Below are 14314 nucleotides of genomic sequence, written 5' to 3'. Positions count from 1 at the left end.
TGGACCCAGATACAGAAAAGTTTGAGTTGTTTTTCTTAGTACTGAGCAACCAGCTGTTGGCAGTTCTGTTGGTCACCGCTCAGAGCGGGGGAGAAGAAGGCTGTTGCACAGCTGAGGGAGGCATGCTGGATGCGGAGGAAATGTGCTGGGGTGAGACACGGCCCAGAGGAGCTAGAAACTGAAGAAGTGACTGATGTTGGTGCTGTAGTCACAAACATATGAATGGAAACCATAGTGGCAGGCAGCAGTGGCCTGAGAATTGGTACCGTGTGTGTGTGTGTGTGTGTGTGTGTGTGTGCTGAGTTGTTCAGTCATGTCCGACTCTCTGCAACCCCATGGAGTATAACCCGCCAGGCTCCTCTGTCCATAGAATTCTCCAGGCAAGAATATTGGAGTGGGTTGCCATTTCCTATTCCCGGGGATCTTCCTGACCCAGGGATTGAACGCTTGCTCCTTCATCTCCTGAATTTGCAGGAAGAGTCTTTACCGCTGAGCCACCAGGGAAGCTCTTGTATCTTATAGGCAGAGTCTGAAGCATGTTGGCAGCATTGGCAGAAGTTCTAGGAGATGAGGTCAGGGAGAGTGAAAGACTGGTGAATTAGGAGGAAAAGTGACATAGAGAAAAGACAAGGAAGGCTACTTTGGGATGATCTTATCTCACACATGTGTTACTTCTGCCTTAGACTATGTCATGAAGATGCCAGTATTACTTTCATCACTGGAAATGACTCTTGACAGAGAGTGATCAGGGTTCATAAATCAACTGAAACAGATTTTAATGAATAACCACCTCAGTTGCTTCTGCTGACTTCCTTATGTAGGAAGAAAGACTATTACGCAACTCAAACTATTTTCATTGTTTCTAGCCATCCTTTCTCCTGGCCTCTCTTCATGCCCCACCACCCTTTCCCATTACTAAGGTTGTTGGTCTCTATGACAAAAAGGCTTAAAAAACACTCTTCTGTTTCATGTCAGAATCTGAAAAATATTGGATGGAAAGCTGACTTCTGCTTGAAATCTGAATTTTTTTCTTCTTTGGCCACAGTTTGAGGCATTGTCAGCTACACACGAAGAGATAAAAGCCTTTCCCCCAACTCCAGTTAAAGAATTGGGGAAAGGAAGCCTTATTGAATACACATCATTAATCCAAATACTTTTTGTGAGCACTTAGATAATCCATGGCCAGTGAATGTTAAGAATTTGCAAGAAATCTCTCAATCTGACTTCTTGGTTTTGGATATCTTCTATTTCTTTCTATTAATTAGTTAAAAAATCCCTTTAAAATGAGAGAAAGCTTGCACAGAAAGTGCAGGTAACGGAGGAGACTCTATGTGTAGTCCTCTTCTATAACTCTTCTGGAGTCAAGCTGTTACAGAAACCAGTACTCGAGAAACCCAGCACCACACTCGGAGAGATGGAGAACTCAGGTTCATTACGCTGGTGGGCCCAGAGGAGTTAACACTCCAAACTCTGAGCCCCGGACAAAGACACTACAGAGTTTTTATAGACAGACTGTAGTGGGCAACACTAGCTGTTAATAGGCTGGTTTAAACTAAGGGGTTTCACTTGTGCGGGAACAGTGGTCAAGATGGGAAGGGAAATGTTTGACCTGGACAGGCATGATGAAGCAGTTTGCAGGGCTGAGCGACTGCAAAGAGCAGGACAAGGGTGAGTGAGATAAACTCCAGTTCCTAGTATTGCAAGTCCCCACTTTCTGAGGCTACGTGACCTACATGATCTAGACTTTGCACGGCAAGCTGAGTTACAGAGGCAGAAGGAGAAGGTGATTATGTAAAACGTTAACTTTTCCTCTTCAATGCTTCCTTCTCTCTTTGCTTGGAACACACTCTGACTCAGTGCCTTGGAAAAGTGGTCTATTGGCATCGCAGGAATACACTGTTTTACTAAAAGATAAAGAAAGATGCAAAATGTGCATTGGAGACCCTTTATAATTATCTATCCACCATTCAAGATATACTCTGTAAAGTTATTAATGACCTCAGTTTATTTTTCATTTCTCTAAAGAAACTTTTTGTCAAACAGGAAATGAGAGAAATAGATCTGGCTGCAAAGATTACTCATGCTTTCCTTCCCTGTGTGAAAAGTACAGGAACTTCTGGAAAAGCAATGTTCATCTATCAGGGAGGCTAAAATGTCTCTGCTGTGTGTTCCATTCAAAACTGCATCACAAAAATAACATATTAGTGCAACTTTTAAGAAGTGTTTCAGATCCAGAAGTCCAAAGAAATTCAGAAAGTAATTACTTTTGCTACTTCTTCTTTGTTGGTTTCTCTCCAAGGTATTTCCCTCCAAGAATGTGTTTCTTTTCTGCCTTGTCTTCTTTCACCAACAGATAATTTTTATTTCCAGAATCCTGCTTTTGATCACTATTATGAGGCTTGTACATTTAGAAGGCTATTGTGACGTTTTCTGAAGCCAGTTAGATAGTCTTCTGGCATAACGTAATTATAGTCTAAGATTTCACATTGTTTAATGCCCCTCTTCACCAGTCAACTGTAAACTTGATTTGTTTTCACACTAAACACAGTGCCTGGTGTGAAGGCAATGGTTATAAATCTTTTGGTAAATGGATGACAGTATTATTTGCCAGAATTCTGGACACATTCTTTGGATATGAACAATTTTAAACTCTTTCGATTGAGGAATCCATGTGTAACAACATGATTTTTACCCATAGAGCTACAATAAATAAGTACTTATTGATGATGTTGTTGATGACACAGTTATCAGAATAAAGAATGAAGACCCACAGACCTCCCTGAAAGAGAAAGATGGATAATAAGCTTCTGTTTTCTATTGAGTTACATATTATACAAGCACAGCACAAGTATTTATATGAATAAGAGAACCTTTTTTTCTTGTTTAGACAAGTTAAGATATGCTTCGTGGTGGAAACATTATCATGGCTTTAGGTAGGGTGCTTAATTTCCTTGTTTTGTAGTCTCAAGTGAATGGCATGTATTTTTAATGGATATGGTTTCTTTTTATTTCACTTGCATTTCCAAAGTGATTCTTCTCTTCAGGAGCTCAAATTGATTCATTTGTGTATCCTATCATATCTTCCACTGTGCTTACATTGTTCTGTTTTATGTTTTTGTTTGTTCACTTGTTTCTTTGTTTTATCCATCTCAACACTGGAAGAATGCTTTATCTCCAACCCATGGTGTTTATTAATAGGCTGCTGAGTGAATTTGGGATTTCATATGTTTATTGTTATATGAAATAAGGATGACTTTTGTTGTTATTGTTTAGCTTATGTAATTTGCTGTGCTGAAAGTAAGAATCTTTTTGTTTACAGATTTCAAGTTTTGTGAGTTTATCCATTAAGCATGTTTGGAACAAGTAATGGGTATTGAAATGTGATTTGTGCATCCTTTATACTCTGTTCATTTTGAGATAAGTCAAGATTTTATTTTCTCACTTTATGAGCACGATAAAAATCTGATTTACACAGACCAAAAAAAAAAAAAAAATTACACATGGCATTCTTTCTGTTACATCATTGTTTACATCTTTATATTGTAACTTTCCAAACAGTTCATATTTAAGATTTTAGAGCAACTAGCCTGCAAAAGCATGCTCAGAATTGCATGCTGCTGTGGTGTAACGCAATGCAAGGCCCTTGATGTCAAGGTCACATTGGATTTTTTTATTCCTTAGTGCCAACAGATCGTGTGGTGCAAGTTCAAGGAATGCTTGGTGAAAAAAATTATGCAGCCTAGAATGAATGATTCTGTAGGGAAATGCATTCTAGTTCACAGTCCTGAAATTCTTTTCATCTGTATTTGTACATATATATGAGGTTTCTTTAGGAATGAGAAAATCATAGTTATTTTGAACAGCTATTATTTGCTAGGTAGTGTGCTAAGTGAATGTATAATTTCCTTAATTTTTCATTTTTATGATATCAACTTTGTCCCCTTTGTAGGATGAGGAAAATGAGAGAGGAAAGCATATTAGGAATCTTTAAAGGCAGAAGGATTTCCTCCATCTGAGATAATGTAAGTGTGATTCTGTTTGAAGTTAGGCAAGAGATAAGATACATTTTTATACGTTCTGGTCTTGTGAAGCCACTATTTCAATTAATCTAAACCTGACTGTGCCATGTTGACTTGTAAAAACGACTTTGCAACTTATATTTTTTCTAATAACTAGAGTATAAAGTGAAATAAAATGCACATTTTATCAATTAAGCAAGAATAATAATTTATAATAATGTTTTTCTCTTAACAGAAACAGTTTAGGTTTATCACTTTAAAACACCAATGAAAATAGAAATGTAAGATATGGCAGACCAGAGGCCAATACAGCCACTATATTATCTATTAATGCAATTTCAGGGCAACTGGCACCATGATATCTATTTCCCCAGACAGCAATATTACTATTTAATCTGTTATTATAAATTTAATAGTAAACATTAATAGTTTATGCCACTTGATTAAAATGGAAATCACCCCAAATCTTCAGGGATTGTCACCCATTCCTTGTTTATAGATGCATGAAACTAGACCATTTTCCTTTTAATACAAGAACAGTGGCTTTTCTTAGAAATCACACCCCTGACCCAGAGAGTGTTCGTGCATAGCTGTCAGGATGGGATCGGTTGAAAAGAGGCAGCAGGAAAAAGTGCCTTCCTGTCATTCATTGGTGTCAATAATTACCTGCTTGTCATGCAGAGGTGAGGGTAATGAAGGTGGGAAAAGGAAAGAGGACGGAAGGGGCAGAATGTTCCTGGTGGTTTTAAAATCCAAGCATCACTATCTTCTGGACTACAATAAAATATATGTTTATGTAATTTATATACATGCATAAACAAGAATGAAAACGTAACAGGGAACAAAAATGCAGTGCTTATTGGTTATCTTGGCAACAGAATAAACTGTTTTGAGGGTCACAGTATCACTCCATCTCCATGTGTTCCCCAGCTTTGAAAGGTATGTTTCTCTGTGAACAGGTCATTGGTAGGAACATGAGGTCAATGGCATCACCTCACAGGGCTCTATAGGGGGTATGTCTCAGGGATTGTTTGCAGCCAGCCTTGGACGTAGCTCATCTTCATAGTCATCAGCTGAGAAATGAGTTTGGTGGGTAGTTTAATGATAGTAACGCAGAGTCCATTGACAAGAAAACACAAAAATAAGTCTAAGACAACAAAAGAATATCTCACTTAGAAAAGTGTATATTTAATGACTTGTATAAATGTTACTTTTATGCTGTGTTCCATATATGAAAGAAGAAAGAAAGGATCCCTCTCATAAGAGAGCTTTCTTTATAGTGAGATTTGTGTTTATTGGGACTTTCCTGGTGGCTCAGATGGTAAAGAAACTGTCTGCAATGCAGGAGGCCTGGATTCGATCCCTGGGTCAGGAAGATCCCCTGGAGAAAGGAATAGTGACCCACTCCAGTATTCTGGCCTGGAGAACTCCATGGACAGAGGAGCCTGGCGGGCTACAGTCCATGGGGCTGCAAAGAGCTGGGCACGATTGAGCGACTCACACTTTTGTGTTTATTATCCTTTCATTGACTGTGTCAGTGATGTCTTTTCTGCTCTGAACAGTAATTCTTCCTGCATTATGAAAGCAGCTAAATGAAGGAAAGAGGCAGAGATAGGGAGTGAGATCAGCATGGAAGTCAGTCGCCGGACCCACTTCCCTCTGCAGCTACTGTCCCTGGCTTTCTTTCGGTAAACATTTGTTTCAGTTTTCACTATGTGCTCCCTTTTCTAACACCCTTCATTTTGGTTTCTACAATGTTGTATTGCCATGTAATTGCCTGGGTACCACAATAAACTTATGAAGTGGCATTTTGCATTTACAGGCTAGGTAGGAAACAGGCTCAGGGGAGTTTACACTCACCTTGTTTGTCAATGATAGGCTGAGACCAAAACTGAGGTTTCAAGGCTAAAAATGTGTATTTCAAAATCTCATTTTAGTGTCTTCCTTTGTCTTCATTCATTGGTCTGGCATGAAAGCCTTCCATACCCCTTTCTAAACCTCTGTTTTAATCTTTCTCTCTCAGGAATGCTTTACAAAGATCCCTGGCATAGCCACATCATTTAGATCACAATTTTGAAATTGTTGGGTACCACTTATTGGATGGGGTACTCACTTGTTGTTGTTCTTGTTGTTTAATCACTAAGTTGTGTCTGACTCTTTGTGACCCATGGACTATAGCCCAGCAGGCTCCTCTTTCCATGGCATTTCCCAGGCAAAAATACTGGAGTGTGTTGCCATTTCCTACTCCAGGGGATCTTCTCGACCCAGAGATCAAACCCACATTTCTTATGTCTCCTGCATTGACAGGTGGATTCTTTACTACTATACCACTTGGAAAGCCCTGGGTGCTCACTAAGCCCCAATATTTCTTTTAAAATTGTCAACTTGATATCTGTGTAGAATATGCAGATACCAAAGCCTCAGGATGCTCAAGTCCTTGGCATAACATGGTGTGTGCTGTGTGCTCAGTCCTTCAGTCCTGTCCAACACTTTGAGACTCTTTGAGACCTCTGAACTGGGCCCCCCAGGCTCCTCTGTTCATGGGGTTCTCCCGGCAAGAATACTGGGGTGGGTTGCCCTAGTATTTGCAAATAACTGACAAACATCCTCCCATTTACTTTAAATTATCTTTAAATTACTTACAATAGCTCATTCAGTGGAAATACTATGTAAATACAACATAAATCCTATGTAAATAGTTACTGGTGCCTGCAAATTCAAGTTTTGCCTTTTTGGAACTTTCCAGAATTTTGTTTTTTTAATTTGAATATTTTCTATCTACAATTAGTTGAATCCACAGATACGAAGCCATGGATGCAGAGGGCCAATTTTACATTTAATTATGGCAAAAATTAGATCAGAACCAGGCTGAAACCTGTGGGTGTTTCAGGAAAGCTAATTTGCATCCCCTCCAAACAGCATTCTTCAAATATTTATTTAGCGTTTGATTAGCTAGGACAATGAGCCCCACATAAGGAATAAGCACAGAAGTGATACCCCATAAGGTGACCACAGGAGCACAGTCCACCTCGAAAATAAAAGCTTTGCATTTTCTTCTCTTCAAAACAGTCAAGTTATGTCAGTGGCCTTGGCAAGGATGGGGTGGGAAGTTGTTGGGTGCTCACCATGCCCCTTCCCAATCCAAATGGCTAATTAAAGTGATCCTTCTCAACATATGCAATACTCTTTTTTCCAAAAACTTCTAGAAATCTAGCTGTCTTCATCTTGGATATAGGAAATGTTCTCAGACCCTAACTGATTGGCGATCTGAATGTCTGACCCAGATTACCTTGCTTTAAATTCTCACTGGTAACAGCATTATTGGGCTTCCCCAGTGGCTCAGCAGTAAAGAATATGCCTGCAAGGCAGGAGACATGGGTTTGATCCCTGGGTCAGGAGATCCTCTGGGGAAAGAATTCTTGCCTGGGAAATCCCATGGATAGAGGAGTCTGGTAGGCTACAGTTCCTGGGGTCTCAAAAGAGTCAGAGAGGACTGAGTGATTAAACAATAACAACAGCATTATCATTTCCATTTAATGAAAACATACCAGCATTCAACTCTCACATCCGTACGTGACCACTGGAGAAACCATAGCTTTGACTAGATGGACCTTTGTTGGCAAATTAATGTCTCTGCTTTTTAATATGCTGTCTAATTTGGTCATAACTTTCCTTCCAAAGAGTAAGCGTCTTTTAATTTCATGGCTGCAGTCACCATCTGCAGTGATTTTGGAGCCCAAGAAAATAAAGTCTGTCACTGTTTTCGTTGTTTCCTCATCTATTTGCAGTGAAGTGATGGGACTGGATGCCATGATCTTAGTTTTCTGAATGTTGAGTTTTAAACCGACTTTTTCACTCTCCTCTTTCACTTTCATCAAGAGGCTCTTTAGCCCTTCTTTGCTTTCTACCATAAAGGTGGTGTCATCTGTGTATCTGAGGTTATTGATATCTCTCCCAGCAATCTTGATTCCAGCTTGTGCTTCTTCCAGCCTGGCATTTCACATGATGTACTCTGTGTATATGTTAAAAAAGCAGGGTGACAATATACAGCCTTGACATACTCCTTTCTCTATTTGGAACCAGTCTGTTGTTCCATGTCCAGTTCTAACTGTTACTTCTTGACCTGCATACAGATTTCTCAGGAGGTAGGTCAGGTGGTCTGGTATTCCCATCTCTTTCAGAATTTTCCACAGTTTGTTGTGATCCATACAGTCAAAGGCTTTGGCTTAGTCAATAAATCAGAAAGCTGAGTGCCAAAGAATTGATGCTTTTGAACTGTTGTGTTGGAGAAAACTCTTGAGAGTCCCTTGGACTGCAAGGAAAGCCAACCAGTCAATCCTAAAGGAAATCAGTCCTGAATATTCATTGGAAGGACTGATGCTGAAGCTGAAACTCCAATACTTTGGCCACTTGATGTGAAGAACTGACTCATTGGAAAAGACCTTGATGCTGGGAAAAATTGAAGGTGTGAGGAGAAGGGGATGACAGAGAATGAGATAGTTGGATGACATCACCGACTCAATGGACATGAGTTTGAGTAAGCTCCGGGAGTTGGTGATGGACAGGGAGGCCTGACGTGCTGCAGTCCATGGGGTCACAAAGATTCGGACACGACTGAGTGACTGAACTGAACTGAACTACCAGCATTCAAACCCTGGTAAGACGTCAAACCCCGTGCTCTTTGTAAGGCAATATACCAACGTTTCCGCCCTCTTTGCTACCTCAACGTCCTTACTCTCAACATTTGGCCTACCTGAAATGACTCTTTTCCTGTTGCTTGGCTGGTTCCATTAACTGGCTACTCTTGCCTACTTGAATATCATTCCAACTTTGACTGCTGTGATAGAATTCTAAGCTAGTTTTATTCACGTCACCAAGACTCTGGTCTCTGGTCTTAATTCCTGGTCCCATATTTTCAATGTTTCTTTTTCATCCATCCATTTTTGTGGAAGAAATTATCTTAGGGATTAAATGGGAATAAATTGTACCCCTCCACCTCTTCTCTTCAACGTGCTCTCAGTAACTCAGTTTTCCCTCCCTGCCATGGTCTCTAAGGTTTTTGCTTACATCATCAAGATTTCCTCAAAGATGGAATTCTGCATTTCCAGTTTCTAGTGGGCATTTCCACTTAAACACCTACCAACATATCATTGATTTTTTTTTTAATCAAATTTGCCTCTGCCCTCTCCCCTTTTAAGCCATATTCCTCTCTATCCATCTTACAGCTCCTAGTATAAACCGTTTTTGTGACTGCCACTTCCTTTGGCTTGCTTTAAATCATGGCTGCTTTATTTCTGTTATCTCTGCTTCCGTAAACCTCATCTCTCACCTCTTAATGCCAAAACCTTTGAGAGGTTCTAACTGACCTCTGTTCCTCCATTCCCTTTTCCACCAGTACATTTTCTATGTTCCCATGGGACTAGCCTTCTGAAAATCTAATCAGTATCTATTGCCCAGTGTCTATCTGTTCACAAAACCCCACTATCTTCCTTTTATAGGTTATTAAGATCCATACTCCTTAGTACCTCTAAGTAGGCTCAAATTTACTTCACCTTTGTTTTCATTTTGTACTCTCAAGAACATGTTGCTTCACTTTATTCATTGATGCCCAACAGTCTTGCTCTTGGTGTCTCCCACTGGCCCAGGATGTCTCTTTTCCCATCTTTGTCTGCCAAACACTAGTCATTTTCAAGACCAAGATTCTATAGTGTTTCTTTCACAGATTCTTCTCAGGCAACCGCACTGAGAAAGGATCTCAGTCTCTGGGCAACTCCAGCTTCAGCCAGATGTGTATGTAGCCAATAAATTCAACCTCCGCTCAGTCATTTCTAGCTGCGTGTAGGTCAGTACCTTTCACAGTGGCAGGCAGAATTGATCAGGGAAGTATCTCCATCTATCATGAAGACAGCCAAAATGAGTCGATCATTCACCACCAGTTATGATCCAGTCACTTTGATGGTGAAGACAACCTCTGTCACACTGACTTCCTTTCAGCTTCTGCATCCAGCTACAGTCTTTAAGAGGGGGAAGAAAAGACAAATTGCAACTACTGTTCCACTTCATATTTTATGTTTTAAACTGTGTCACATACATTTTGGGGCATAATTATAAGTCATTAAATTTTATTGGTGTAAAGAGAGAACTTTACAGTTTTAAATAGATGAATTTATTTTTGGTTGCTGAATCAAGTGTGATTTAAAGTTTCAGGATGTTTACATTTTATTAGTAACAAATTGATAGCACATGCGTTTCTTTCCTTTTCTTACAAAGTCAGCAGCCCTACTTTCACTCTATTATCAGAGGAGTTTTTTGATATATGTATAAGCAAATATTTTCTTATAGTGCAGCAGAACTGGGATGCTCAAATGTTTTAACAAATCAGGTTTTCCAGTTAATTTGGGTTTATTCAGACTCAAGATACTGAATGTCTTTGATTACTCAGGAGTATTTCTAGATATGAGACCTCCTAAGATTGTATTTCAGCACTTTCATCTGTATATCATGAAGTTTTTATAAGCATAAACTTTTTTGGCAGTTTCACAGAGCTGATAATTTCAATTTAAAATTGACAAACTTGTTCGTCACCAGTTTATCAATTTTTTAAGTGAAAATACAATACAAAATAAGTTAGTAGCTAAAGTTTACTGAATGCCTAGTACATTATAGTGTTGCATATTTTGTGAATAAAGGTATAAGATACTCATTTGAATTTCAGATAATACTGAATGTTTTTTAGTATATATATGTGCATGTGTCAAAATATTTGAGACATATTTCTATGAAAAAAATCTCATTGCTTACCTGAAATGTAATTGGATGTTCCAGTTACATTTTATCCAGAAACCCTAAATATATGGATTACATCATTTTCTAAGAGTTTATGAGTTAGCTGTCATAATTAACTCCATTTCACATAAAGAAAGAGTTAAGCTTAGAGCGTTTAAAGAAATTAATGCCAAAGTCATAAGCTGGTAAGTGAAAGAAGTATTTGTTTCCAGATCTGCTTAATTTCGGAGCTGAAGTTCTTCATCTTATTTCCTTACATTAAATTCCTAGAATTGGAATTTCTGGGTGAGAAGTTAAAGATAATTTAAAGGCTTTTAATTTTTATTAACTTGCCATCCAGAATATGAATAAATTTACACTCCCACCAAGTTCTACTTCCCTGAACCCTCACCAACATTGACATGATATTCAAAAATCCTTTCTAGTTTAATTAATAAACCATAAAATAACATATTTGTTTATTTAATTTTACTGAAGTTATATGATTATTTGTATTCTTTAGTGAGGTAAGTTTCTTTAAGGCTGAACATTTGAAAGTCATCAGGGTGATTTCTGCAGCTTGATTCTTAAACTTGGGTGCTCAGGAGATCACCTGGAGTGCTTGTTAAGATATGTATTTCTGGTCACCATCTTCAGAATTTCTGTTTAAGTCTTGGGTGAGGCCAGATAATATTCCATTTCTAACAAGTTGCCAGATATTGTCAATGCTGCTATTCTGGAAGCCATGCTTTGAGCATTATTGATCTGTAGGAAGGTTTAAGCTCATTAGTATAAAAAATGGCCACGTTTACCATTCTCTGTTTAGCATAATTGTTACTGATCTCCAAGTTATAACTCAATGCCTTGCAAGAGGGTCCCTTTAATAAAAGTCAAGCACAAAGTTTGATAAAGGACACATTACTTTGATCAATTTAAAATAATGCAATAAAATAATTTTTCAATGAATTTGCCGATGATAAAAAAATAAAAGCATTGGTTCTTTAGTCTGTGAGTGGAACTTTAATGCTCCTCTTTCTGCTGCATATAAAAAGAAATCCTGAGTCTATTAATATGAAACATCTCACCCTGAGTTATTTAGAGCAGCCCCCCCCCCCCCCCCGCAAAAGCAAAACAATTTGATATGTACTTAATTGAGTATGTGTGTGTGTGTTGTGAGGGGTGGCTTCCCTGGTAGCTCAGCTGGTAAAGAATCCGCCTGGAATGCAGGGGACCCCAGTTCCATTCCTGGTTCGGGAGGATCCACTGGTGTGTGTGTGTGTGTTGGTCACTCAGTAGTCTCTGACTCTGTGACCCCATGGTCTGTAGCCCCCCAGGCTCCTCTGTCCATATAATTCTTCAGGCAAGAATACTGGAGTGGGTTGCCATGCCTTCCTCTGGGGGACCTTCCTGAATCAGGGATCGAACCCCCATTTCATATCTCCTGCATTGGCAGATGAGTTCTTTACCATTAATAGCATTTGGGAAGTCCTAATTGAGGATAGCAGTCCCCTAAATACTCGTAAGTAGGCTGTGCTATGGACTCCTTGACTTTCAAGGAACTCTAGACTGTGAAAATGTACCTTTGCAAGCACTGTGGGCAGGGGCCGTGTTTCTCATGCTCATTGCTGTGTCCCCAGCACCTACTACTGTGGGGAGATGGTGTCAGTAGGCAATGCATGGACACTGGGTGAATAAAGGAGAGAGTTCCAAGTTCCCTATCACTGTTGCTCAGGATGACTCCAGATTTTACTTATTTCATAAGGGATATTGGGGAGAAAAAAATGATAAAGTGGTAAGTTCCAAGAATAAGAGATGTAACCAGCCTTGGAACAGAGTGAAGGAAGGACTTGATACCTTTGTAGGATAAGATAAAGTAAGTGAAAAATGTCATAATGCCTGACTTGAAACTGGGAGCCTAGGAAGAGATTACTTCTTAGGGAGGTGAGTCTTCAAAAGAAGGGATAGGAATAGGTTAAGAAATTTTGCTATGCGTTTTAAGTCTAAATAGCACAGCTTTTGTTCATGAGTAGTTATAACATAAAGACCCATATAATATGACTCTGTGTTCATTTCTAAGCCACTGAGCCCTACCTTGGACGGCAAACTACTGAGATACCATTTCAGCAGAGAAACCTGGTCAATATTAACTAAAATAAAGGGACTCCACTACTTTCTTCTGCTTAGCACCTTATGTGCACGTATGACCCCTGTCTGATTAAGATAAAAAAGGTTTGCATTAGTACCCTACAGAGACCACCAATGTGCCCCTTATTATTTTGCACATTGTAGAAAAAGTGACAAACTCTTATATTAGCCAGACAAAAATTAAAAAAAAAATCTTTTAAAAACTCTTCATAACATTATCATTCTGTTCTTCCTGTTTCACTTGAGGTCTATGCCCAGCCTTAAAGCCTTTGTTCCCCAGTGATCGCCCATTACTGATAAATTCTCAATATGGGACATTGTCCCTTTCTGTTAGCTTCACTTCACATCCCATTTTAGTATATCTCCAGTCCTCCTGCATGCCTTGTTCTTCTTCAGGCACATTATGCTTTTTCCAGGGAATTAAGACTTTTGCACATGTTCTTCCTTACTTCTGTCAATCATCCACCTCCACATTTATCTACCCTGTCAATTCTTTACTTGTTTAGCTTGTTTTCCTTATCTCATCTTATCTCATCCCTGTGTTAAATGTATTACCCTCCAATGTGTTCCCCAGTGACCTGTGCTCATTTGCATCATAACATTAATTGTATGGTATCATTGTGTTAGACATATTTGTTTCCTACTTTACTTTTAGCCCTGGAAGTTTCCTGAACTCAATGACAGCGTTTCAGCCATCATTATTCATTGGATTGTAGACACTCAATAAGCATTATAGATGTACACTGCATCACGGTTGAATGGATACACAAATGAATGAAGCTAGCAGAGCTAAGAAGCCAGGTGCATTTCAAGAAGTGGTTTGGAAGGAAAAATAGTCCCAGGCAAAATTGGCATGGTGGACAAGACCAGAATATCATCTTTGTTATCATTATCCAGTTACAGCTTTCAAAAATAAGCTGTTTGAAATTTCCACTTAGAGGTAAACATCCTTAGTTGCAAAAAATAAAATCTAGCCTATCTCACTTAAAGTGAAGGGAACTTTATAAAGGATATTAAGAAATCCAGGTCTTCCCTGATGGTTCAATGATGAAGAATTTGCCTGGCAATGCAGGGTACACAGGTTCGATCCTCAGTCCAGGAAGATTCCACATGTGGCGAGGCACCTGAGTCCGTGAGCCACGGTTACTGAGCCAACGTGCCCTGGAGCCTGTGGTCCGCAGAAAGTGAAGCCACGGCAACAAGAAGCCCCGCTCGGGCACTAGAGGGCAGCCCCTGCTTGCCGCAACTGGAGAAAGCCAATGAGAAGCAGCGAAGACCCAGGGAAGCCAAAAATAAATAAATAAGTACCTTTTAAAAAGGACTTTAATTCCGATAAAAATTTACTTTAAAAAAAAAAAAAAGAAGAAGTATCCACATCGTTCAAG

The sequence above is a fragment of the Dama dama genome, chromosome 30, assembly GCF_033118175.1.
Source record: "Dama dama isolate Ldn47 chromosome 30, ASM3311817v1, whole genome shotgun sequence".
Lineage (NCBI taxonomy): Eukaryota > Metazoa > Chordata > Mammalia > Artiodactyla > Cervidae > Dama > Dama dama.
This window is presented reverse-complemented; position numbering follows the sequence as displayed.